This window comes from Zingiber officinale, chromosome 10B, assembly GCF_018446385.1.
Source record: "Zingiber officinale cultivar Zhangliang chromosome 10B, Zo_v1.1, whole genome shotgun sequence".
NCBI lineage: Eukaryota > Viridiplantae > Streptophyta > Magnoliopsida > Zingiberales > Zingiberaceae > Zingiber > Zingiber officinale.
In genome coordinates, this window is record NC_056005.1 from 27,338,627 (window position 1) to 27,364,589 (window position 25,963).

Below are 25,963 nucleotides of genomic sequence, written 5' to 3' on the forward strand. Positions count from 1 at the left end.
AAATAAAAGTGCACAGCGGAGGATTCGAAACCACAACCCTTGACTTGGTCAAAACCGCAGCCAACCAACTCTTCCGCGAATATTTCGTGAAAGGGTAGGGTGCGAGATATATATATATGTTATAATTGAAACCTTAGTTATAAGAAGAGAGAACTTAAGTTTTCTTTTTCCCCGAACCTTTCTCTCCTTTTCTCCTCTTCCCTTCTGCGACGGCGCCGATTCTGCCGAGTGAAGAAAATGAAGCCCTAGCTTCGTTTCCGACGGCCGGCGAAGGCGTTTTCCGAAGGTTCCTTCACCGTCGTGATTCTTCGTCGAGGAGGACCCGTGAGCACGAAGAAGAGCCGGAGAACTTGAGTTTTCTTCGAACCCTAGCAGCTCCTCTTCCCGGTTTTGAGTCCAAGGATAGGTAAGTCGCTACTCACCTGCAGTAGGATAGCTCCGAATTCTTTTTCCTTTTGTTTTCGAATTTTCTGTGAAGTTTGTGGGTTGGGTTTGCTGCCATGAGGTTTAAGGAGGAACATGAATGGTAAAGTTCAAGTATGCAGGTGTTTTACCTCCAAGCTTTGTAGCTGGATTTTGGGTTTTGTTGTTCTAGACAAAGAGCATAGAGAACAATTAAGATTTTTAGGTTTCAGTAGCAAATTTGCTGGATTCTTTTGGTTGCCGTGGATTTCATCAGGAAAATGAGAAGAGGATTAATTATTTGAGCACGTAGTTCAGTTTGTTAATATGTTGAATATATCTGTACCTTCTTCTCGGGTTGCAATTAATGTTGCATAATTTAGTTTTAAGGTTGTGCTGGATTCTTGCTTGTTTGCTACCGTGAATCACAAAGAAAAGAAGTAAATGTAAGACCGTTAGATTCGATAGAGGGGGGGGGGGTGAATATCGATTCGAAAATCTCGAGTTAAGATGCAGCGGAAAAGTAAAGAAGTAAAGAGATGAACACTGTTGATTTTTACTTCGTTCGGAGCCTGTGACGACTCCTACTCGAAGGCCCGTACTCCTTGAGTACTTTCGTTGGGCAATTCACTAGCAATTCGGATAATTACAATTTACGTACAAATATTGCTAATGAAAAGAAAGAAAACAAAGCTAACCGACAAACAATGAATTAAAAAGAGAGCCGGAGTGAGTCGTCGGAGCTTTGTGAACGTTGTTGGAGCGCAGAGCAGCAGAGTGATTGGACTCAGAGTTCTCAGAAGACCGACTTGTTGAAGCTCCCGCTGGGGCTTCTTTTATACTTTGCCGCCCGGTGCTGGATCCTTCCGGCGCCGAGTGTGACGTAACACTCCCAACCAGCATGCTCCAGTGTCAACGTCGTCCTGGGATAAAATTGCCTCGGGCCTGGATCCCTTCAGCGCCGGACTCCGCGCCCGGAGCCATTCCGGGCGCCCGGACCCTCACTGTTCCCTACCTGCAAAACAGTGTTAGTCCGAGGCAAATAAACCCTGCAGCACAGTTGGTTAGCACATTTTTACAGATACGCTAGGTAATAAAAATTAGCATCAAGAGTATGACTTAGATTCCGTCTTTCCGAGACCGGAATCTAGTCACGATCTCGACTTAGATATCCGAAATGGATCTAAGCCGGATCGACGCCTAATGTTCCCTTCCCGGGAACGCGTCCTCGCAGTCACTCCCCTCCAGTGACTTACCTTACTTACCTGCCAGACGTCCGGTCAGCCCGTCGACCCGTCTGGACTTCTTGCCAAGCGTCCGGTCAGCCCGTCGACCCGCTTGGACTTCTCGCCAGCTATCCGGTCAGCCCGTCGACCTAGCTGGACTTCTCGCCAAGCGTCCGGTCAGCCCGTCGACCCGCTTGGACTTCTCGCCAGCTATCCGGTCAGCCCGTCGACCTAGCTGGACTTTTCCTGCACACTTGATCAAAGTGTCAGACAACAACACAACTAACTTAACCTATTTGTCATTCATCAAAACCTGGGTTAGACCGTTAGTGCTACCCGCACCAACAATCTCCCCCTTTTTGATGGAATGACAACCTGGTTAAGTTAGTGAAAGCATATGTACGAAACAACATGCATTTGTGTGGTTTTAAAGTCAGTTTGTGTTTTCAAATTGGTTTAGCTAACTTAACCACCTAACCCTTCTCCCCCTTTGGCATTCATCAAAAAGTAAGCAGGGGTAAACAAGCATAGTGTAGAGTAATAAAAAGTTTAGTTCAAAAATTCAAAGATACTGATAAAAGTACAATTTTTAACAGCAAGTTAAAAAAATAGTCAAGTTGACTTGGGGGAGTTTAAGCTTTTGAAAATTTGTTTAAAGCATTAGCTTTTAACTTTTAGAAAGCTAGCTAAGTTTTCATTTTCAAACACAAGTTTTCAAAAACCAGAATTCCAAAACTAAGTTTGAAAAATTTATTTTTCAACACTAAGTTTGTAAACGATTTAATTTAAAACTTAAGTTTTGACAGTGATTTAAGTTTGAAAAAATCTAACTTCCATAATTTTTAACACTTGAGTTTTTGCAAATCAAATTTCAGTTTGTAAATATTGATTTTGAACTTTACTTTTAGTTTTCAAAGGAGTTTGGTAGAACTAATTTTGATAAATTAAAATAATTAAATTAAATTTTCAAAAATCAAAATTTTAAAGTTCAAAAGTACTGGTTTCAAAACCATTGTTTAAAATACTTGAAAAGTTGAGTTTTCAAAAACTAAGAAAAATGGATAAAAAGTTTGTGATTTAAAAAAAATTTTCACAATTTTAAGCAAGTTGATTTTGAAAATTGATTTTTAAACTTTGATTTTCAAAATTAAGAAAAATGATTTTGAGAAGCTTAGTTTGTAAACTTAAGTTTTGAAAAATCTAATTTCCACAATTTTCAAAACTAAGTTAAATCTAATTTTCAAAATCAATTTTCAATAAAAAGTAAAACCCAATTCTTAAAAACAACTTAGTTTTATAAGAGTTAGTTTTCAAAAGTAGGTTTAAGAAATTTTTAAGAGTACATTTTTCAAACAAAATTTAAAATATTTTATATAAAGGAAAATTTTTAATTAATTCCTCCCCCTGAACCTGACATAACTTTAACCAGCTGTCTAACCAATTAGGTACTAACTAACTATCAGAAGATAGTAGCTTTCACTTGGTTAGTCAGATTAAGTTAATTACAACCAGTCAGTGTTTGACTTGACTGATGAACTTTAATCTGATTAATATCTGAATTGTATTTAACGTCCAGACTTATGTTGATGCACTGAAATTAGCATCTTAAGTCCAGACAGTTGGCCTATGCATCTCACCCCTTTCTATGTTTATCAAACACAAGCAAGGTAAACCTAAGGTGTTGGTGAGATGCTCAAAAAAACTAGACCTATGGGTACATGCTCTCTAAGGATGTAAAACTAGTCTAAGGCCAAAACTGTTTTCGAGAGTCAAAAAATGGAAAGTTTGAAAACAAACAGGTTTAGCCTATAAGTTGGTGAAATTAATTTTGAAAGTATTTTTGAAAGATCCTAGTCTATTGAAATTAATTTAAGTTTTAAAATTAAAATTTTGAAATTAATTTAAGTTTTAAAATTGAGATTTTGAAATTAATTTAAGTTTTAAAATTGAAATTTTGAAATTAATTTAAGTTTTAAAATTGAAATATTGAAATTAATTTAAGTTTTAAAATTAAAATTTTGAAATTAATTTAAGTTTTAAAATTAAAAGTTTGAAATTAATTTAAGTTTTAAAATTAAAATTTTGAAATTAATTTAAGTTTTAAAATTAAAATTTTGAAATTAATTTAAGTTTTCAAATTAAAATTTGAAATTAATTTAAGTTTTAAAATTAAAATTTTGAAATTAATTTAAGTTTAAAATTGAAAATTTGAAATTAATTTAAGTTTTAAACTTAAAATTTTGAAATTAATTTAAGTTTTAAAATTAAAATTTTGAAATTAATTTAAGTTTAAAATTGAAATTTTGAAATTAATTTAAGTTTTAAACTTAAAATTTTGAAATTAATTTAAGTTTTAAAATTAAAATTTTGAAATTAATTTAAGTTTTAAAATTAAAATTTGAAATTAATTTAAGTTTTAAAATTAAAATTTTGAAATTAATTTAAGTTTAAAATTGAAATTTTGAAATTAATTTAAGTTTTAAACTTAAAATTTTGAAATTAATTTAAGTTTTAAAATTAAAATTTTGAAATTAATTTAAGTTTTAAAATTAAAATTTTGAAATTAATTTAAGTTTTCAAATTGAAATTTTGAAATTAATTTAAGTTTTAAAATTAAAATTTTGAAATTAATTTAAGTTTTAAAATTAAAATTTTGAAATTAATTTAAGTTTAAAATTGAAATTTTGAAATTAATTTAAGTTTTAAAATTAAAATTTTGAAATTAATTTAAGTTTTAAAATTAAAAATTTTGAAATTAATTTAAGTTTTAAAATTAAAATTTTGAAATTAATTTAAGTTTAAAATTGAAAATTTGAAATTAATTTAAGTTTTAAAATTAAATTTTTGAAATTAATTTAAGTATTAAAATTAAAATTTTGAAATTAATTTAAGTTTTAAAATTAAAATTTTGAAATTAATTTAAGTTTTAAAATTAAAATTTTGAAATTAATTTAAGTTTTAAAATTAAAATTTTGAAATTAATTTAAGTTTTAAAATTAAAATTTTGAAATTAATTTAAGTTAAACTTGGTCTCTCTTTAACTAATCCTAATTACCCTGCCGGGTTAGTTTGTTTTGGGTTACCCTGTCGGGTAGGTTAGTTTTGGAGGTGCCAGCTATTCTGGAGCCTCCCCCTGAATTATTGGCCATTAATTTAGATTTTGGTTTTGTGTCGATTCTTTTTATAGTTATAATCAACTTGGTGATAATCTAAATTTTGTTGAGTTTTGAATTTTGATTTTAATTTAGATTTATATTTTAGTTTTTGATCTGATTTATTCAAGTTTATATAATGTATTTTATCTTTAGGTATATAGAATTGATTAAGTCCTACTTGCGTGGTTAAGCACGCTTTCGGGACCCAAGCTTGTTTAGTTGCTTTGTGTTGGGTTAATAATGATTTAAAGGTTTTGTTTGAGTTTGACTTATATCCAAGTCCGGTTTTATTATAGCATGCCTTTTGGTTATTTAGAATTAAATCTAAATTTTTAGATCTTGTTGTGAATTTTTCCAACAATTCTTTTAACTTATTAAGTTCATTTTTTAATGATAAATTCTCCTCCTCAAGTGTTCGATCTTGAGTTGGATTCGAATTTTTTAATTGTTCCTTGAGGTTTTGATTTTCCTCAAGAAGCGATTTATTTTTATTTTCCAATTTAACTAATTTTTTATTCAAACACGAGATAATTCTAAAGAATTTACGATTTAAGTTTAGGTATACCTCTTTGGAACCTTCGGAAACGAGTACGGACTCGTGGCTCGATTCGATTCCTCTGATTCGTCTTCCGTTTCAGTTTCGCGAGCCATCAGCGCGAGGTGACTTTGGTGCTTTTCTCCTTCCGATTCGTCTGAGGAGGAATCATCCCATGTTGCTTTGAGGGCTTTCTTCTTTGTTGACTTTGGTTTGTCAAGTTTCAATCTTGGGCATTCGTTCTTGTAGTACCCCTTTTTGTTACATCCGAAACATGTGACATTTCTTGAGTCGGTTGGCGAACTGATCTTCTGAAGATCCTGTTTGCTGAAGCTTCTCTTTTTCCTGGTGAACATTTTCCTTACCAGGTTCACCAGGTGTTCTTCGTCTTCAGAGTCTTGATCGGAATCTTCTTCGGATTCGGGCTTGTTCTTCTTTTCTTTAGATGAACCTGCAAATAAAGCTACACCTTTCTCGACCCCGGCGTTAGTTTGCTCATGAAGTTCTAATTCACAAAAGAGTTCATCCAATTTTAATTTAGATAAATTTTTTGAAATTTTGTAGGCATCTACGATTGATGCCCACAAATTGTTTCGCGGAAAAGCATTTAACGTGTACCTGATTAAGTCTCGGTTCTCCATTTGGTGGCCTATCGCGTGGAGACCGTTGAGGATATCTTTGACCCTCGCGTGGAGCTGACTTGCCGTTTCTCCTTCCTGCATTTTTATATTAAAAATTCTATTTAACAGCAAATCTCTCTTTGTTACCTTTGCGTCGCTTGTTCCTTCGTGCAGCTCGATCAGTTTATCCCAAAGTTCCTTAGCGTTTTGATGCGGTCCGACCCGGTTCAGTTCTTCTCGTGTTAGTCCGCAGTGTAGAGTATTGATGGCTTTGTTTTCAATTGATGCCTTTTTCTTCACATCATTTGTCCAGTCTTCAGGGTCTAGTATGTTCCCGGAGTTGTCTACTAGAATTTTGTAAGCCCTTGTGACGCTCATCCATTGGTCGTAGTCTGTCTTCATGTAGACCTCCATTCTCCTCTTCCAGTACGAAAAATCATCCCCGTTGAATAGAGGAGGACGTACTGTGCTGAAGCCTTCTTGTTGAGACATCATTACCTACACACACGAAATTAACTGGAAAAATATCCCAAGACTTCGTCTTGGATTAGCAGTGCGGGAGAAACAGAAACTCTAAGTTGGTGTTGCACCAATTTAGATTTTAAATGCAAAAAAAATCTTCCAAGAAGATAATAATAATATCAGTTTTAAAAAATTTCACCCCCTATCTGTTTGGTGGTTGCACCAAATCAGAGCGGTACCCGCTCTGATACCACTTGTAAGACCGTTAGATTCGATAGAGGGGGGGGGGTGAATATCGATTCGAAAATCTCGAGTTAAGACGCAGCGGAAAAGTAAAGAAGTAAAGAGATGAACACTGTTGATTTTTACTTCGTTCGGAGCCTGTGACGACTCCTACTCGAAGGCCCGTACTCCTTGAGTACTTTCATTGGGCAATTCACTAGCAATTTGGATAATTACAATTTACGTACAAATATTGCTAATGAAAAGAAAGAAAACAAAGCTAACCGACAAACAATGAATTAAAAAGAGAGCCGGAGTGAGTCGTCGGAGCTTTGTGAACGTTGTTGGGCGAGCGCGAGCAGAGTGATTGGACTCGAGTTCTCAAGACCGACTTGTTGAAGCTCCTGGGCTTCTTTTATATCCGCCCGGCGCTGGATCCCTTCCGGCGCTCAGTGTGACGAACACTCCCAACCAGCATGCTCCAAGTGTCAACGCCGTCGTCACGGGATAAATTTGCCTCGGGCGCTGGATCCTTCCAGCGCCGGGGCCATTCCGGCGCCGGACCTCATTCCTACACCGCAGCAGTGTTAGTCGAGGCAAATAAACCGCGTAGTTTGTTAGCACATTTTTACAGATACGCTAAGTAATAAAAATTAGCATCAAGAGTATGAATTAGATTCCGTCTTTCCGAGACCGGAATCTAGTCACGATCTTGACTTAGATATCCGAAATGGATCTAAGCCGGATCGACGCCTAATGTTCCCTTCCCGGGAACGCGTCCTCGCAGTCACTCCCCTCCAGTGACTTACCTTACTTACCTGCCAGACGTCCGGTCAGCCCGTCGACCCGTCTGGACTTCTTGCCAAGCGTCCGGTCAGCCCGTCGACCCGCTTGGACTTCTCGCCAGCTATCCGGTCAGCCCGTCAACCTAGCTGGACTTTTCCTGCACACTTGATCAAAGTGTCAGACAACAACACAACTAACTTAACCTATTTGTCATTCATCAAAACCTGAGTTAGACTGTTAGTGCTACCCGCACCAACAGTAAATAGTATAGTTTAAGCATGTAATTAGATGGTTCCTTTTTGTTAGATTTGCAGATTTAGTAGTTTATGTAGCCTTGTATTAATTCGAATTAAAGTGGCTGGTAAGGTTCAGATTTGTGCTTACTATGCTATCATGTTCTAGTCACAATAGAAGCTGTGTATGCTTCCAACTATGGTATTATTTAGAGAAGTTTCTATATTAGTATGAACAGCTTCATTTGAAGCTTAGAGCAGTCCTCTTTGGAGCTGCTATACAGTACAGAGTTGCCTAAAGTTTCTGTAGATTTATTGAAGTGTCAGTGGTAAAGCATGCTTAAAGGTTTCCTTTACTTTATAAAAACATAAGTTGTGAATAAGTTTTTGTGTATAGGTCTTTATGTTAAAGTATTACAGCAAGTTTAACTTGGCATAGTTAAGGCATGTGAGTTAGATTCTTTAGTCTTATGATTTAGCATGTTGTTGGACTTTCCTATTTGTTATTAGTCAAGCATGTGTAGTTTCTTTATTACTAGAATAGCATGAGCAGTATTGAATTAGGATTTGGACATATTTGTGTGCTTTCACTTGATTCTAATGTTATATCAGTTTCCTCATGATGACTAATTCTTTAAATAGATTTAGAGGGTTATAGGATGAATGCGGTGTCGGTTTATTAGTAGTATGCAGAATTTTAATAATAGTATGTGGATTTTGTTAAGCTTAGTATGCAGATTTTGTTAAGCTTAGTATGCAGATTTTAGATAAGCTTAGTATGCAGATTTTAGATAAGCTTAGTATACAGATTTTGGATAAGCATAATATGCAGATTTTGTTAAGCTTAGTATGCAGATTTTAGATAAGCTTAATATGCAGATTTTAGTTAAGCTTAGCATGCAGATTTATGTTAAGCTTTGTATGCAGATTTTTATTTAAGCATTTCAAAGTTAGAATTTGCTTAAACATTTCAGTTTCTTTTAAAGAAGTATTCTTTTAGAAGTATTAACAAGTATAAGAAAGATAAAGAAAAGAAAGAAGAAGGCCAAGGCCTTAAGTAGATCCCAAAGTCAAGACTTTAGGGATTTTGACACACAAGGTGCTAAAGAAAATGCCGAGGCATTATATAGAAATATTAAAAGATAACAAGAAATGTTCTGGGATGGTGGTATGATCCGGGGACCTAAGCCCGGTGAGCGCGCCAGAATCAACCAAGAAATGTTCTGGGATGGTGGTATGATCCGGGGACCTAAGCCCGGTGAGTGCGCCAGAATCAACCAAGATATGTTCTGGGATGGTGGTATGATCTGGGGACCTAAGCCCGGTGAGCGCGCCAGAATAAAGGGGGACTCCGGTCCTAAGTTCGGACCCCTACCAACCTAGCGCTAGAGTGGTTGTCTGATCAAAAACTTATGTTACGGTACTGCTAAGAGCAACTAGATCACCACAATAGTAGGTGTATAAGTACGCATGCAAGTATGTTCAAGTCATGTTCATGTTTATGCCTATGTTTATGTTTATGTTAGACTTGCTTACATGTTTAGCATTTCAGTATGCTTTGTTCCTCCCGCTGTTAGAAGAGCATGAGTAGCTTACATGTTTAGCATTTCAGCCTGTTTGATTCTTTTACTATTAGATGAGCATGAGCAGCCTTTTAAGCATTCAGTTTTAGATATAGTATATACATGCATATCGAGATTTTTGTGAGTTAGATAGCGCTTACTAAGCAAATTTTGCTTATAGACTACACTTCCTCTTACTGCAGATATAGGAAAGGAGAAGATATAGAAAGGAAGGCGACAAGGAGGTGTTCGAAGGATGTGTGATGCCAGGACTATGGAAGACTTGGGACTAGGAAAGAAGTTTTAATTTTAGTTTTCGCATTTTAGTTATTGTAAACATTCGAGATTATTCTGTTTAGATTGCATGTAGGATGAGTTCAGTTTAGTAAGTAGATATTTGTGTGTTGTTTTCTTTATTTTGGATTTATTATACTGCGTGGTTGATTGATATGTGTTCCAGCCGCTTGTGACTGAGTATATATTGCATGTATTGTTGAATATGGTCACCGGTACAAGGGAGACTCTGCCGGAATTTTCGGTAGGGTTTCCATATGATTTTTTAATCATACCGGTTAAGTAGAGTTAGTAGTTAAGTAACGGTCATCCTTAGAGAGTAGTAGTAGTAAGAAGGGTGGTCGTTACAAATATCTCTTTTTAAGTTAGGTTAAAACTAAGTGTTTTAAAAAATATTTTTGGATTTTTCAAAATTAGTTTTGAAAGTTAAAATTGTTTAAACTTATATTTGAAAAATAGTTTTATTTTCAAACTCTAAAATGTTCAAAATTTAATTTTGAAATTCATATTCCTTTAAACTTAGTTTTTGAAAAATAAACTTTATTCAGGTATGTAACTTAGATACTGAAAATTATATTTTAAAAACATATTTTTGGAAAGTTATTTAAAAGGTTACAAACTCAGGTTTGAAAACAAATTTTACTTAGTTAGGTTTTACAAACTAAAACTTGAGAAATAAAATTTAACTTAGTTTTAAAAACTTGACTTGAAAATTGAACTTAACCTTAATAATTTTTTTTTTGTAAAAATACTATATTTGTAAATTATGTTTTTAAATTACAAAACTCTTTTCAAAAGATTAAGTTAAATTTACAGTTATCTTTCTAAAGTTAACTATGTTTTTAAACGTAGCTACTTTTTGAAAAAGATAAAAGTTAAAAACTTAAAACAGAAGTTAACTTTCTATGTTTCTAGCTTAAACTCCCCCAAGATAATCTGACTTATATTTCTACACTTTTCTAGACTTCATTGTATTTTTAATTATTATTTGTTCTATGTTAATTTTTGATGAATGTCAAAGGGGGAGGGTTAGGTGGTTTAAGTTAGTTAAACAAACAACAAAAAGAACAAAATTTAAAATCTAACTTAACAACTTTTTACTTGCATATTTTTCACTAATTTAACCAGGTTGTCATTGCATCAAAAAGGGGGAGATTATTGGTGCAATTAGCACTAATGGTCTAACTCAAGTTTTGATGAATGACAAAATAAGTTAAATTAGTTTCATTGTTATCTAACATTCTGACCGAGTGTGCAGGAGAAGCCCAAACAGGTCGACGGGCTAACCTGATGTCTGGCACGAAGCCCAGCTAGGTTAACAGGCCGACCGGATAGCTAGCACGAAGTCTAAACGGGTCGATGGGCTGACCGGACGTTTGGCACGAAGTCCAGCTAGGTCGACAGGCTGACCGGATAGCTGGCACGAAGCCTAGACGGGTCGAAGGGCTAACCAGACATTTGGCAGGTAAGTGGAGGTAAGTCACTGGAGGGGAGTGACTGTAAGGATGCGTTTCTGGGAAGGGAACATTAGGTGTCGATCCGACTTGGATCCATTTCGGATATCTAAGTCGAGATCGTAACTACATTCCGGTCTCGAGGAGACGAAATTTAATTACTATCCTTCTTTTTTTTATAAACTGTGCTAACACTCTGTTTTGTAGGATATTTTGCATTTATTCTTTGGACTAACATTTTCTTGCAGGGAAATGAAGTTGTTGGAAAATGGAGTCCGGGCGCCCAGGAGGGATCCGGGCGCTCGGAATGCAAGTTTTATCCGTAACGTCACTTCGCCACGTGGAGCACCCTGGTTGGCTCGACCATGTCATATTCAGGGCGCCCGAAAGGATCCAGGTGCCCCGAACCTCCTATATAAGGAGGGTAAAGGTTGGAGCTAAAGATCAACTCACGATTTGCTCTTCTGTGCTCCTGTGATCCTGTGAAGGCTCTCCGACAAGTTCATTTTTGTCTTATTTTTATTGTCGATTTTTATTTTACTAATTAATTCCTGTACTTCTTTTTGTAACAATCATTCAAATTATTAGTGATTGTCCAACAAAAGCATTCAATGAATGCGGGCCTTAGAGTAGGAGTCGACACAGGTTCCGAACTAAATAAAAATTACTTGTGTCATTCTTTTGCTTTCGATTTTTCCGCTGCGTACTTTTGTTAAAATTTTAATCGCTATTCACCCCCCTCTAGCGAAACTCATTGATCCAACAATAAGTACTACTCACCTGCAGTATGAGTTGCTTCGATGATGCATGTTGTGATATGTTTTTATTCATCTTAAAGAAGATACATGTGATATGTTTTATGCATGTTTAAGAAAATACATGCTATGATTGTAAGATGCCCTCTAAAGTTTTGGGATTTAGAGCATGTTTAGAGTATCTTAAATTACTTCCCATTAGTCATAAAGTGCTTCCCTATAAGCATGAGGGATTAAGCACATATAAAGTGCTTGTTTAAATGACAAGTAAGTGCAAGTATAAGAAAACAATACTTAAAAGAAAGTATTTTACTTTAAAATGGCATGTACTAGACACAAGGTCCATGGATGGGCTCCTAGATCGCCCCTAGGCCCTAGATCGCTTAGTAGTACCTTGATAAGTTCGGGATTAGCTATCTCGGATCTTATTAAGGATGCGCGCAAAGTGGTACAATGTCAGGCCCAAGCAAGTTTATTATTATTTTCACTAGTTATGTAATATAAAGTTTTCAAACTTCGTTGTTTGCCTTAATGGAAGTCTTCTTTAGTTTGAGAACTTGAGTTATAAAGTGTAGTATGGATGAACTCCATAATATGGCAACACTTATGTTTACATTGCTAGCATAGTTTTAAACTGATGTTTTTCATGATAAATCTATTTAAAAATGCATGCCATGTACATATTTCTGAATTATGCGTTTTAGCGTGAATTACTGTCAAGTGTGAGTTTTGTGTTTTTCCCAAGCAGTTTTGAAAAGCATATTCTTGTTTTAATGCTTGTTTTGTGAGTAGATGGTACTTACTAAGCATTCGCTTATAGATTTGCATTTCCTTATACTGCAGATAAAGGTAAAGGAAAGCTCGAGTAGGAGGAGATAGCAGAAGCAGTGTTTTGTGCGTGTGTGTGACGGAACAGTGGAAGGAGATCTGGGAACTTGCTATTGTATGGAATGTGATAGATCTTGATGCTAAAGTATTTTCTTCTCTCTGCTTATATGAAATACTACTAATAGTTGCTTAGGATGAATTTATCAATTTGGCAATAACAAGAGGGGCAAGGAGGGAAGATTTAAGGCCTCCCCAAAGAGGAGGACCTCTCCTCAAGCAATGGGAGAGAACTCTAAGCCAAGGATGAGTGTAAAGGGGAGAACAACCTCTTTTTGTAGAGCAGGGTGTGACCCCCACACGGCTCGTGACACGACTATGTGGATGGAGCTGTGGAAGGTCCACTCGAGACGAAGTTACGAGGAAGGCGCGAGCAACACAAGGTGGTCAGAAGGAAGGCGCTTGAGAAGTTGACCTTAGGTTGACCATCCGATCTTCTCATTGGCTTGAGAAGATCGTAGTAGGGCCATGACTAATCACAAAACTTAGTTAATTACTTGTGTATATGATGCATGTTTAATTAAGTAATTAATTAGTGCCTAGCGATTAAGATTAGATCTAAATCGTGCACAAGATGCACCCTTACAATTAGATTAGATCTACATCGTGTACAAGATGCACTCTATCGATTAGATTAGATCTATTTCGAGTATATGATACGTCATCATTTAGATTAGATCTAAATTATGACAACTCAAAATGCCTACCATGCCGTGATACCCATCACTGCCTCGATCGCATGATGTTGTTGAATCTGCCAAAGCAGAGCAACGCATACTATCTTGGTAGGGTGCAGAGGGACAATCTTGGTCCCGCCTATCAACGCATGGGCGAGTATAAACTCAATAAGATTGAGTATCCCTAGTTAACTCGGTTGGATCGAGTATAACTATAGGTATTTTTCCAACGGTTGGAAAGATAGGTCAAAATCACATATATATTAACTCTCGGGCGTATTAGCCAAAGCTAACTCGAGTTTTAATATAAATGTGGATCTTGATTCTATAAACAAGAGTTGCATAGAGATGTAATTGGTAATCGTTACCTACCGATTATACTAAGTCTTGGGCGTATTAGCCAAAACTAACTCAAGGGTTAGTATGATGTGGATCTTGTCCCACATGAATTATAGAATTCAGTGGGAGCATCATTTAGTTAAAGACCTAATTAAATGATTAAGAATATGATATTTATTTCTTCTTTTATTCTGTTGTAGATAACCATGACGTCAAATACGAACACCTTCTCTCTATCGTCGCCCTTGAGAAGGACAAGCTCAGGAGCAAACTTCCGTGATGCGGGAACTTGAGAATAGTTCTCACTCGAGAACGTAGCATGCGTTGGGCGACCCATTCGGAGGCTCCTCACGCCAATGCCCCGGTGACAAAGATGCTTACAAGAAGCATCAAGATGACGCATTAGATGTGTCTTGTCTAATGCTCGCAACCATGAACTCTGAGCTGAAGCAACACGAGTTAATGGGCGCTACGATATGGTTGAACATCTTCGTCAACTATATCAAGGTCAAGCGAGGCATGAGAGATTTGAGATCTCAAGGGCAGTGCAAGATATCGATGGGGCTCCAGTAAGCCCATATGTACTCAAAATGATTGGGTACATAGAGAACCTACAAAGGTTGGGGTTCCTCTTGGCCAAGAGCTGGCTGACCCGATCTTGCAATCCTTGCCGGATAGCTACAGTCAATTCGTTCTAAACTACAATATGAACAAGATTGACAAGCCATTGCTCGAGCTGTTAAGAGCTGCTGAGCTAAACCTTAAGAAGGCTAAGCCCAACATTGATGGTTCGTAAACATAAGGGCAAGGCAAGCCCAAAGGAGGGAAGTCCCAAGCCAAGGCAAGGCAAGCCGAAAGGAGGGTCGCAAGGATGCTACACCTTGCGGTCGGGCCGGACCTTTGGAAGAGGCGCAAGGTATACTTGGAGGATCTTAAGAAGAAGCGAAGTGAGACTTCCACTTCAGGTATATATGTTATAGAAGTCAATCTATCTATTTCTACATCATGGGTATTAGATCTGGATGTGCTTCTCACATTGTCCTGATGTGGCTGAGAAATAGCGGGGCATTGACAAAGGCGAGGTGGACCTCTGGTAGCAATGGAGCACGGGTTCTTCTTGTTCTTGTAGGGACTTACTTTTTATCTCGCCCTCTGGGCTTGTACTAGAGTTGAACGATTGTTGTTATGTGGCTGCATTAACTAAGAACATTATTTCAGTTTTTGTTTGGACAAGAAAGGTTTCGTTTACTATAAAGAACAAATGTTGTTCGTTTATTTAAACGATATGTTCTATTGTAGTGCACCTCATTAACGGACTCTATATTCTAGACCTTGAGAGCCCTATCTATAACATAAATACCAAGAGGTTCAAGTCGAATGACGAACCAAACCTATCTCTGGCACTGTCGCTTAGGTCATATAAATGACAAGCGCTTATCTCAAGATGATTTTTTGGACTCATTTGATTTTGAATCATATGAGATATGTGAGTCATGCCTACGAGGCAAGATGACCAAGACTCCTTTAGTGGGCACAGCGAGACGGATTTGTTAGGACTCATACATAGTGATGTATGTGGCCCTTTCAATGTCGCTGCTAGAGGCGGTTATAGGTACTTCATCACATTTACTGATGACTTCAGTAGATATGGTTATGTGTACTTGATGACACATAAGTCTGAATCCTTTGAAAAGTTCAAAGAATTCAAGAATGAAGTACAGAACCAGCTTGGCAAGAGTATTAAGATACTTCGATCCGATCGAGGTGGAGAATACCTTAGCCATGAGTTCCGTGACTATCTAGCTGAGTGTGGGATTCTATCCCAACTCACTACTCCTGGAACACCACAGTGGAATAGTGTATCCGAACGGAGGAATCGTACCTTATTAGATATGGTACGATCTATGATGAGTTACACAGATCTTCCGACATATCTATGGGGATATGCTCTAGACACGGCAGTTTTTCATTCTCAACTGAGTTCCATCCAAGGCCGTGATAAAGACACCATATAGGATATGGACTGGGAGAGATGCCCAGGTGTCTTTCATGAGGATTTGGGGTTGTGAGGCTTACGTTCGACGTCAAGTCTCAGACAAGTTAGGATCCAAATCCGACAAGTGCTACTTTATTGGATATCACAAGGAAACTAAGGGATATTACTTCTACATTCCCAGTCAGCACAAGGTAGTTGTGGCAAAGACTGAGGTCTTTCTAGAAAGGGACTTTGTTTCTAGAAAGACTAATGGGAGTGCGTTCGATCTTGAAGAAGTTCAAGATGCAAACAATAGCACTGATGCCTCGATGGAAATTGAACTGGAACCACAAAGTGTTGTGGATGATGTTGTTCCACAAGGAGTTGAGGAACAACAACCAGTTCAAGTAGACATACCTCTTCGCAGGTCTGATAGGGTACGTCGTCAGCCTGAGAGATACTCATTTCTCTTATCTGACTATGATGACATTGTGCTCATAGAGGATGAGCCTACCACCTATCAGGAAGCTGTGATGAGACCAGATTCCGAGAAATGGCTAGAGGCCATGAGATCCGAAATGGAATCCATGTACACCAACCAAGTATGGACTTTGGTTGATCCACCTGAAGGTAAACCCATTGGGTGCTGAGTCTGGCAAGGACCTGGCATGGGGACTTATCTATAAGGGTCGCTTGGTAACTAAAGGTTTCAAGCGATTCATGGTATTGACTATGATGAAACCTTTTCTCGAGTAGCGATATTTAAGTCCATTCGGATCATGCTTGCTATTGCGACCTACCATGAATATGAGATATGGCGGATGGATGTCAAAACCCCGGTTCGGTTTGGATGGGACCTGCCCGAGCCGGGACGTTACACATACTAGCAGAGTATGCAAGCTGCATAGGTCCATTTATGGACTAAAGCAAGCTTCTCGGAGCTGGAATCTTCGATTCGATGATGCAATCAAATAGTTTGGTTTCATCAAGAACGAAGATAAACCTTGTGTCTACAAGAAGGTTGTAGGGGACATAGTTGTCTTCCTCATATTGTATGTGGATGACATACTGCTCATTGGGAGGGACATCCCTATGCTTCAGTCTGTCAAGACCTGGCTAGGGAGTTGCTTCTCAATGAAGGACTTAGGTGAGGCATCCCGTATTCTAGGGATACAGATCTATAGAACTAGATCTAAGAGATTGCTTGGCCTAAGTCAGAGTACATACATTGACAAGGTACTCATTCGGTTTGCCATGCAGAACTCCAAGAAGGGATTTCTGCCAATGTCATATGGCGTGAGTCTTTCGAAGACTCAAGGTCCCTCTTCTAGAGAGGAGAGAGACCGCATGGATCAGATCCCTTATGCCTCAGCCATAGGATCGATCATGTATGTCATGCTATGTACTCGACCTGATGTCTCGTACGCTTTGAGCATGATGAGCAGATACCAGTCAGATCCAGGTGTAAGTCACTGGATAGCGGTCAAGAATATTCTTAAGTACTTAAGAAGGACTAAAGAATATTTCTTGATATATGGAGGCAATGATGAGCTAGTTGTAAAGGGTTACAGTGATGCTAGCTTCCAGACCGATCAGGATGACTATAGATCACAGTCGGGGTTCGTATTTTGCATTAATGGTGGTGCTGTGAGCTGGAAGAGTTCGAAGCAGGACACAGTAGCAGATTCTACGACAGAGGCCGAGTATATTGCTGCATCAGAGGCAGCAAAGGAGGCAGTTTGGATTCGCAAGTTCATCACTGAACTTGGGGTGGTTCCTAGCATTGCTGACCCTATTGAGCTCTATTGTGACAACAATGGAGCTATAGCACAGGCGAAGGAACCTCGCTCACACCAGCGGACCAAACACATACTACGGCGCTTCCATCTCATTCGAGAGATCATCGAGAGAGGAGATGTGAAGATTTGCAGAGTACCTACAGAGGCTAACATCGCAGATCCCTTGACCAAGGCTTTGGCACAGAAGAAGCATGATGGTCACACTAGGTCATTTGGGCTTAGATCCTACACTGATTGGCACTAGTGCTAGTGGGAGATTGTTAGCGAGAGCCCTAGAGCCAATCATTTGATGATTGTATTTTGGACTTATTGTATCATATTCTATATATATAAAGTCATTTGGATTTTGGTTATTATACTTACTTGTATTAGTGCCAAATAAACTAAGTATAATAATGTCCTTGAGTAGACGGTTCTCACCTATATCAATCGGTTAGTTGAACCGATAGTGAGATGATATAGGGAACACTACTCTTAATCATTCCTAGTCGAGTATTAACATTCAGGGACAATGATTATGCAATAAGACTAGCATGTAGGTCAACTCGATGACTTGATCTCACAAGTCATGGATATAGAGATATCAAGTTGACATATGAGTATACATTAGAGAATGTATACTTAATGACCCGCCATGAGAAAGTATCATGGATCGTTATATGAGTGTCATATACTTTCTCATGTGGCTATTAGTATGACTACTAGTCCTTAGACACTAAAAGAAGATCCCTACATAGACTTTGGTTTAACATCAACAATTTTGAGCAAAAGGCGATTACTGGGTATATAACAAATTATGCAGAGGGATGTGAGTGATGTAGATGGGATTTATCCCTCCTATATGACGGGAGAGACATCGGTATTCTTGATAGAGTGAGACCACGAAATGCATGGCCATGCCCAAATAAGTCAATATAAGATATTGAGCTCATTTGATTTAGTGAGTCTACTTGGTGTTCAAGATTTAGATTGATCAGAGGATGACATGGTCTATGCCTCACATTGATCAATCTAGATGTCTAGGATAGAAGGACACTTGCCATATTTTGTGAGGAGTCACAATTAGTAGTCACAAGGTGATGTCGGATCTCGACATTCTTGTAACTTGGGTAGTAATGATGTGTTGCTAGATACCGCTCATTACTTATGCTCCTAAATGGGTTTAGGGCATTGCCAACGTTACAAGAACCTATAGGGTCACACACTTAGGACAATTAGATGGAGATTAGGTTCATATGATGAACCAAGAGGATTAGATTCATTTGATGAATCAAATTGAATTAAGAGTAATCCTAATTGGGCTAACTTGAGTTCGACTCAAGTTGATTCATGTGTTCAATGAGTCTAATTTAGATTTTGACTCATTGAATCAATTTAATTAAATGAATTAGATTCATTATATTAAGTTGGCTTGAATCAAATGGTTGGATTCGATCAACCATGGAAGAGATTTGGTCAAGTTTGACTTGACTTGAGAGGAAGATTAAAAGTCAAGTTTGACTTGACTTTATGCCACCTCATTGGTGAGTTGGCATTGATATGGACCAATGATGTTACTCCACATCATCATAGGTGCCACCTCATGGAAGTTACAAAGCCATTGTCTTTAATAGCTTCATATTAATTGCACTTAATGCAATTTTGGGAGTTACACAAAGGAGAGTGGCTGGCCACTTTTGTTTGAATGAGAATTCAATTTTTCATTCAAGTGTGCATTTTTCTTCCTTCTTCCTCTCAAGCTCTCCCTCTCCTCCTTCCTTGGCCGAACCACATAGGTGCTAGCACACCTTCGTTTTTAGTCACCTCCGCCTAGTGTATTCGTGTGGATACGTGTAGAGAGTTGTCTACATTGACAACTTCGAGATCCGGCGTACCGAGGACGAGCGGGATACGCAAAAGGGCATGCAACAAGGGTAAAGATCTTCATCATGTAGATCTAGAAGTTTTGTAACTCGTACTCGTATGTTTTCGAATTTTTCTTCGCACGAGATCCGTTGGCTAGGGTGATTCGGGGTTTCCGCGGCCCGAAAAACCCAATAGATGTCTTACATAGAATACAAGTAGGATGGGTAAAATGGAGGGGAGCATCGGGTGTTTTATGTGACCGTAAAGTATCTCTTAAACTTAAAGGTAAGTTCTATAAAACCGCAGTTAGACCTGCTATGTTATATGGAGCTGAATGTTGGGCTATGACTCAAGCACATGAGCATAAGATGAGAGTTGCAGAGATGAGGATGTTAAGGTGGATGTGTGGACATACGAAGATGGACAAAATAAAGAATGAGAGCATTAGAGGGAAAGTCGGAGTTGCATCTATTGAGAAAAAACTCCGAGAGACACGTTTAAGATGGTACGAACATGTACTTAGACGACCAATAAATGCTCCAGTTAGGCGATGTGAAACTATGATAAACATGCATATCAAACGAGGAAGAGGAAGGCCAAAAAAGACTTGGTTAGCAACAATAAAACAAGATAAAATTTATTTATATATAGATGATGATATAATAGGAGATAGAGCTCAATGGCGTAAAAGGATTCATACAGCCGACCCCATCTAGTGGGAAAAGGCTTTGTTGTTGTTGCTGCTGCTGTTGTATCATTTTTTGGATTGTGATGAATTTTTTTAAAAAATTATTTAAAATGAATATTTAATATTTTTACCTGGAAAATTATATATATATATATATATATACACCCATCTTATCCTGTGCAAAGATATATATATATATATATATATATATATATATATATATATATATATATATATATATATATATATATATATATATATATATATATACCCATCTTATCCTGTATATCTTTGTACATTAAAAAAAAATTGATTTAATTTATTTGTAATACTACAACTTAACCCTTAAATCTTAACGGAAAAATTTTATTGACACAACCTGAAGTTAAAAAAAGTATTAAAAAAAAAAAATACTATGAGCATTTTCCATGAGAGGTGCTCACCCCTAAGTGCTAGCGTTTACCGCTGACTAGCACATGGACCGCTAGCGGTTGACGTGCATATAGATATATATATATATATATATATATATATATATATATATACTTGACAATTTTTTTTTTAAAGTTTAGGTTTTAATCATTTAGGGTTTTAGCTTTAGAGTTTAGGAGTTATGGTATAATATTAAGTCTAAAATTTTATGCGGCATAACATTCCTCTATATAGTCTTGATAAACAATTTAGCTGGGGTCTAGTGATTAGCGCATGAGGTGTTGTCACAGTGAGGCCTGGGGTTCGAATCTCGGCAAAGTCGAGGTAAATGCCTCCCTTATGTGCTAGTCACTATTCCAAAGGCTAGTAGCCGCCCGTGATTTACCTCCTTCGTGTTGGCCTTGGGACGGGTTGACGGGGGCACTGGGGGCGAGTGTATTCGCCTTTTTTTTTTGCCACAATTGATAAACAATTTAGCTGCCCCCTCGGATGGGTCTAGTGGTTAGCGCATGAGGTGTTGCCACAATGAGGTCTGGGGTTCGAATCTCGGTAAATCCTAGATAAATACCTCCGTTATATGTTAGTCACTATTCCAAAGACTAGTAGCCGCTCGTGATTTACCTCCTCCGTGTTGACCTGGGACTGGTTGGTGAGGGCGCTCGGGTGAGCGTATTCGCCTTTTGAAGTCTAATTTTTTTTTTAAAATAACTTTAAAAATTATTTTAAATTCTTGAAAAATAATTTTAAAACTAAGACACTTAACTTAAAATTTAAATCCTAATTAATAAATAATTAAATCAATCAAAATTCAATTAACTAAAACTTTAAACTTAATTTAAAAAATAATAAATAATTAAAACTTAGTTATTTAGTCTAACCTTATTTAAGAACTTAGTTGACTTGAATAGTATCTTAATTTAACATAATTAAAATATTAACTCTAAGTCATTTTTAAATCAAACTTACTATACATTAAAACGTTAATCAAAATTTTAATTTTACTTTAATTAAATCATAATTTATCTCAATTAAAGACTAACTTAAATTGAACCTTACCTTTACTTAACTTTATTTAATTTTAACAAATTTAATTCTAAATTAATACTGACTTAATTAATCTAAGTTAAATATAATAAAAAAGGATAATGTAAATGAAAAATTAAATTATAACTAAATCTTTCATTAAATCAATTTATTCAATCAATTAATACGAAATTTAAGTTGTTTTAATCAAATAAGTATTAAATTAAGTTAGTAATAAATCATTGTATTTAACTTGAAACTTAAATGAATAATTATAATAAGTATGTAGAAATACTTATGAAAATAGTATATTGAATATAAGTGTTACTGACCCTAATTCTCTTAAAACACTTAGGTAGACAAATATACTAAAGCCTTGAAATTGAACATATCCAAACTCTAGTATAAATTAAGGAGGAGTGTTAAGTTAAGGAGGAATATCAAATTTAGGGGGAGGATCAATCTGTTTTTAAAGCGGTTATTAAAGTTTTTATTTGACTTTGAAACTTTCACTTCCATTTTTCTTAGTTTATTTTTATTCCGCTGTGCACTATTTTTTTTAAAGGTCCGAAAAAGGCTCATTTTTAAAATCACGTGATTCCCCCCCCCCCCCCCCATGCCTTGATTCTATACGGGCCTCTACTGTAACGACCCAAATTTCCTTGTTTTAAGTTCCAAAAGTTCTTAAAAATATTTGGAAATACTTTAGAAATATTCTAGAGATTTTTAGAAATTTTTAGAGTATATTTACGTAATTTTTGGAGGTCATTTGATATTTTTACAAAACGAAAGAAATTTTGACAAAAATGTCCAAGCCGAGGTTTGAACCGAAAACCTCAGGTTAAGCAGAGATTCGCTTAACCAACAAACCAACCGAACTTTTCTTAATTAAATCTATATCGAAATGTAGTTAAGTTATAATGAGAACCCAAAGTTAGACCTAGTTATAAAAGGATTAGGTTTTTCTTTCTCCCGAAAACCTATCTCTCCTTCTTCCCTTTCTTCCTCTCGCGACGGCGTTGTTCCCCTTCTTCGAGCGATTCTTCTCGGGCGAAAGCGCAGCCAAGGCTAGGGCTCCTCCTCTCGGGCGACGACAGCGAAGAAGCAAGGTCATCCCGTCGAGGAGGGCACGCAGACACAGAGGAAATGCCGAGGTTGGGAACTCATCCGAACCCTAGATCTCTCTCTCGGTTGTAAGTCCAAGCAAACCGCTGTAAGTACTACTCACCTGTGGTAGGAGTGCTCCGAACTTAGGGTTTTCGTTTCTTTGCTTTCGGATTTTGCTGTGCCAAGCAGAATTATATGCTAGGGTTTTTCTTTCCAGGCTCTGTTTATCTAGCTGAATTGCTAAGGTTAGGTTTGCTATGCCGAATTGCTATGCTAAGGTTTTCCTTTCCATTCCATTTGTATGAATTGCCTATTAGTGATGTTAGATTCTTTATGCTGGAAAGTTCCATGATGAAACGGTAGTTTCAGTTGTAGGTAAGTTTAGTTAAATGGTAGCATGTAGTGTTTCTCACTGAACAAAAAAAAAAAACTTTCATTTTAGCATCTCAGATTTTAGACCTTTACTTGCTATTTTAACAAGTATGAACAACCCTATTTTTCCAGCACTACAATTCTGAATTCTTTGCTTATTCTGGTTAGCATGAACAGCCATATTATAAGGATTCGGGATTTGTTGGTTCTACTACATTATCTAGCATCCCAGTATTTAGTTCCTTGTAGTTTTGTAATCTTCCTGCACTACCGTAAGCATGAATAGCATTTTCCTTGCTACTCAAAGGGCAAGAACAACCCTTTATTTAGTTAGAATGGGTTTAGCATTTTCCTTGCTACTCAAAAAAGCAAGAACAGTCTTTATTTAAAGTATGTAGTGTTAGTTTCTTGGTTTTCTTGAACATGAATAGCTATTAAGCTTATCTTGTAGTTTGATTGGCTTTGCTTTATTTTTATTGTATGCTCAGTTAGTTGCAATTCTCTACTTGTTAGATATACTTACAGTGTTCTAGTAAGCTCTATTAGGGGATTATGAGAAGTTATGAGTAGAGAAAAGACCAAGGTCTAGTTAGAAAAGATAACAAGTAATTTAAAGTAAGAGGCTAGTACCCGACTTCCAAGGTTATCGTTAAACAAATCCAGGTGACCAATTCCAAGGTCTTGGCCTTGGTAAGACCAAGGTCTTTACCCTCATAGGACTGGAGGCTCGCTACCTCAGTCTCTATTAGAGAGTGCGCATTTGGTACTAAGCCTGGGCCCAAGAAAGAGAAGAAGAAAGTTAAATATTAATTTCAAGTATAAGGCTATAAGTAAATGAGACAAGTATCATCTATGTTTAGAACCAGCAAAGTTTAGCTATTTTAATTCTAGGCATACCGTATTAATTTTCATTTGCTTTCCTTATGAGTTTATCGAGCATGATTAGCTTTATTTCCAGCATGCAGATTATTCTTGTATATCATGAGTATGCAGATTATTTTAGTGTTTTGCTATTAGAGGAGCATGAGTAGCTTTTCTTTTTAGCATTTCAGTTTTAGCATCCTTTGTATCTTGTGCACTTTCGAGTTTTGTGAGATAGTTTAGTACTTACTAAGCATTTTCGCTTATAGATTTATTCTCCTCCTACTGCAGATAAAGGAAAAGCTAAAGTATAAGGAGGAAGGCGACAAGATGATGGTGATGGTGTGTGATGTCGGATTCATGGAAGCCTTGGGACTTGCTAAGAAGTTATTTAGATCCTTTCCTTGTTAGTAGAGATATAGTTAATAGATTTCTTCTTGTGTTGCTGGATTTGGTTTACCTTGTGTTACATGAATTGTTGCTTTTTGATGTTGCTAATATAATCTCGGTGATGCTGGAATTTCTTATATAGATTTCTTCTTGAATGGTTTCTTCTAGTTATTGCTGGAAATGTAGATGGTATTGTTAGAATAGTTTACCTCTGTTTTGTTGGAAATGTTTCTATCAGAATTCTGCTTTCCTCGGCCCTTGTAGGACATACACTTACCATAACTGGTGTCATGTGGCTTTAATTGCATGCTAAGATGAGTTCTATTATTACAATTACTGTAAGCTGGGATTTTTAATCATTCCTAGAACTTCCTCTAATACGTATGTCATGCATGCTAGTTCCGCTATTGGAATTAATTCTTTTACTGGAGAAGTCTTTGATGAATTATAGCCTGTGTTTGTGATTGGATCTACCTCAGTTGCTCTAAATTCAGAAATTTATGAAAACCATGGCATGTGATTATTCTTAGCATTTCATGATGAACTATAGCATGTGATTATAGTTAGAAAGGTTTAAACTGTACGTTCTGTTGTTGCTTACCTTGAGAACCAAGTCAGTAAGAAAGATTTGCATCAGATCTGAAATTTCCTTTAGTAGCTGCTACCAGAGTGCATATTCTAAATTCTTTTCTGAAATTTTAAGAATTTATGTTGTTAGCATAAGTAAAACCAGTTAAGTAGAGGTTATAGTTAAGTAACGATCACCCTTTTAGAGAGTAGTAAGAAGGGTGGACGTTACATCTACTCCCCATCACATCTCGATCGGCTAATGCTAATTAGATATACACTCAGGGGCTCAGCTCCCAGTTTAGATGCCTTCGGGGCTCTGTTCCCTATCACATGCCAATCAGATATCTCCGATTGGATGTCTCAAGAACCAAACTCTCCACTTAGATACCATCAGGTCCTAGCACCCTACTGGGATGTGTTTATGGTCCATTCAGTCCTCATAAAGATTGGGCTCCCTGTTCTCGACTCATGTTCTAACTAGCAGTCCAATAGGCCTTCCGACTCATGAGTCAATTTCGTCATTAATATGGCACATGAGTTGTCAGAGAATCATATGTCTGTATATTTACACAGATACACAATACTCCTCTCATACCTATGATGGGATTGCTGGATACAATGGCAGCATAACGATTAGACAAACTGTCTAGCAGTGATGTGATACCTCATTAAATGCGGAGATCACAGAGGTTTATAAAAGGGGTCTCTTTCCATTGGCACAGGTATGCGAGTCTACATGTTAACTTCTCCTTCTACTATTTTTCCTCTTCCTCGAATACTTACTTGACCGTTGAAGTAGTCGCGTCAGGGACCCCCTGACATATTTACTAACGATCTTCTTCCTCCTTTTCCTTCTACTTGTGCTTGCAGGTGTGTTCCTAACTCGAAGTCTTCTTCCAATCATCCTCTAAGCCAGCGCACTAGTAGTCCACCTTTCGTTTCTTCCATACCGGATCAAATATGTTTTCATAATAGATTCTTTATTCTTGGTTAAATAGAGGCTTCAGAGATTTTATTCATAAGAAATATAACAAAAGCCATGTGACCTCTAGCACCCCTTTTTTGTTTCATTTTCCCAATTTTGGTACATTATATTTTATTCCTATTCTTCAAATTTCGATAAATTGCTCGTTGCTCTTAATCTTTAAAGTGAAGAAAAAACCTAATATTTTATATGATCCGACTTAAATATTTAAATGTTTTTGAATTGAGGCCGAATTATGAGTATGTGCTATTTTTTAGTTTGATGAGATCAATAAATAGACCGTTGACCATTTTCCATAAACTTATATTT

At 36.8% G+C, this 25,963-nt stretch overlaps 1 long non-coding RNA gene across 1 annotated transcript; it reads left to right on the plus strand.

Moving 5' to 3' along the window:
- The first annotated feature begins 109 nt into the window (after positions 1-109).
- On the plus strand, positions 110-24,259 carry LOC122029835. Its single transcript, XR_006125202.1, has 2 exons — positions 110-406; positions 24,001-24,259. It is a non-coding gene; the product is annotated as an uncharacterized LOC122029835 (long non-coding RNA).
- The last annotated feature ends 1,704 nt before the right edge of the window (positions 24,260-25,963 follow it).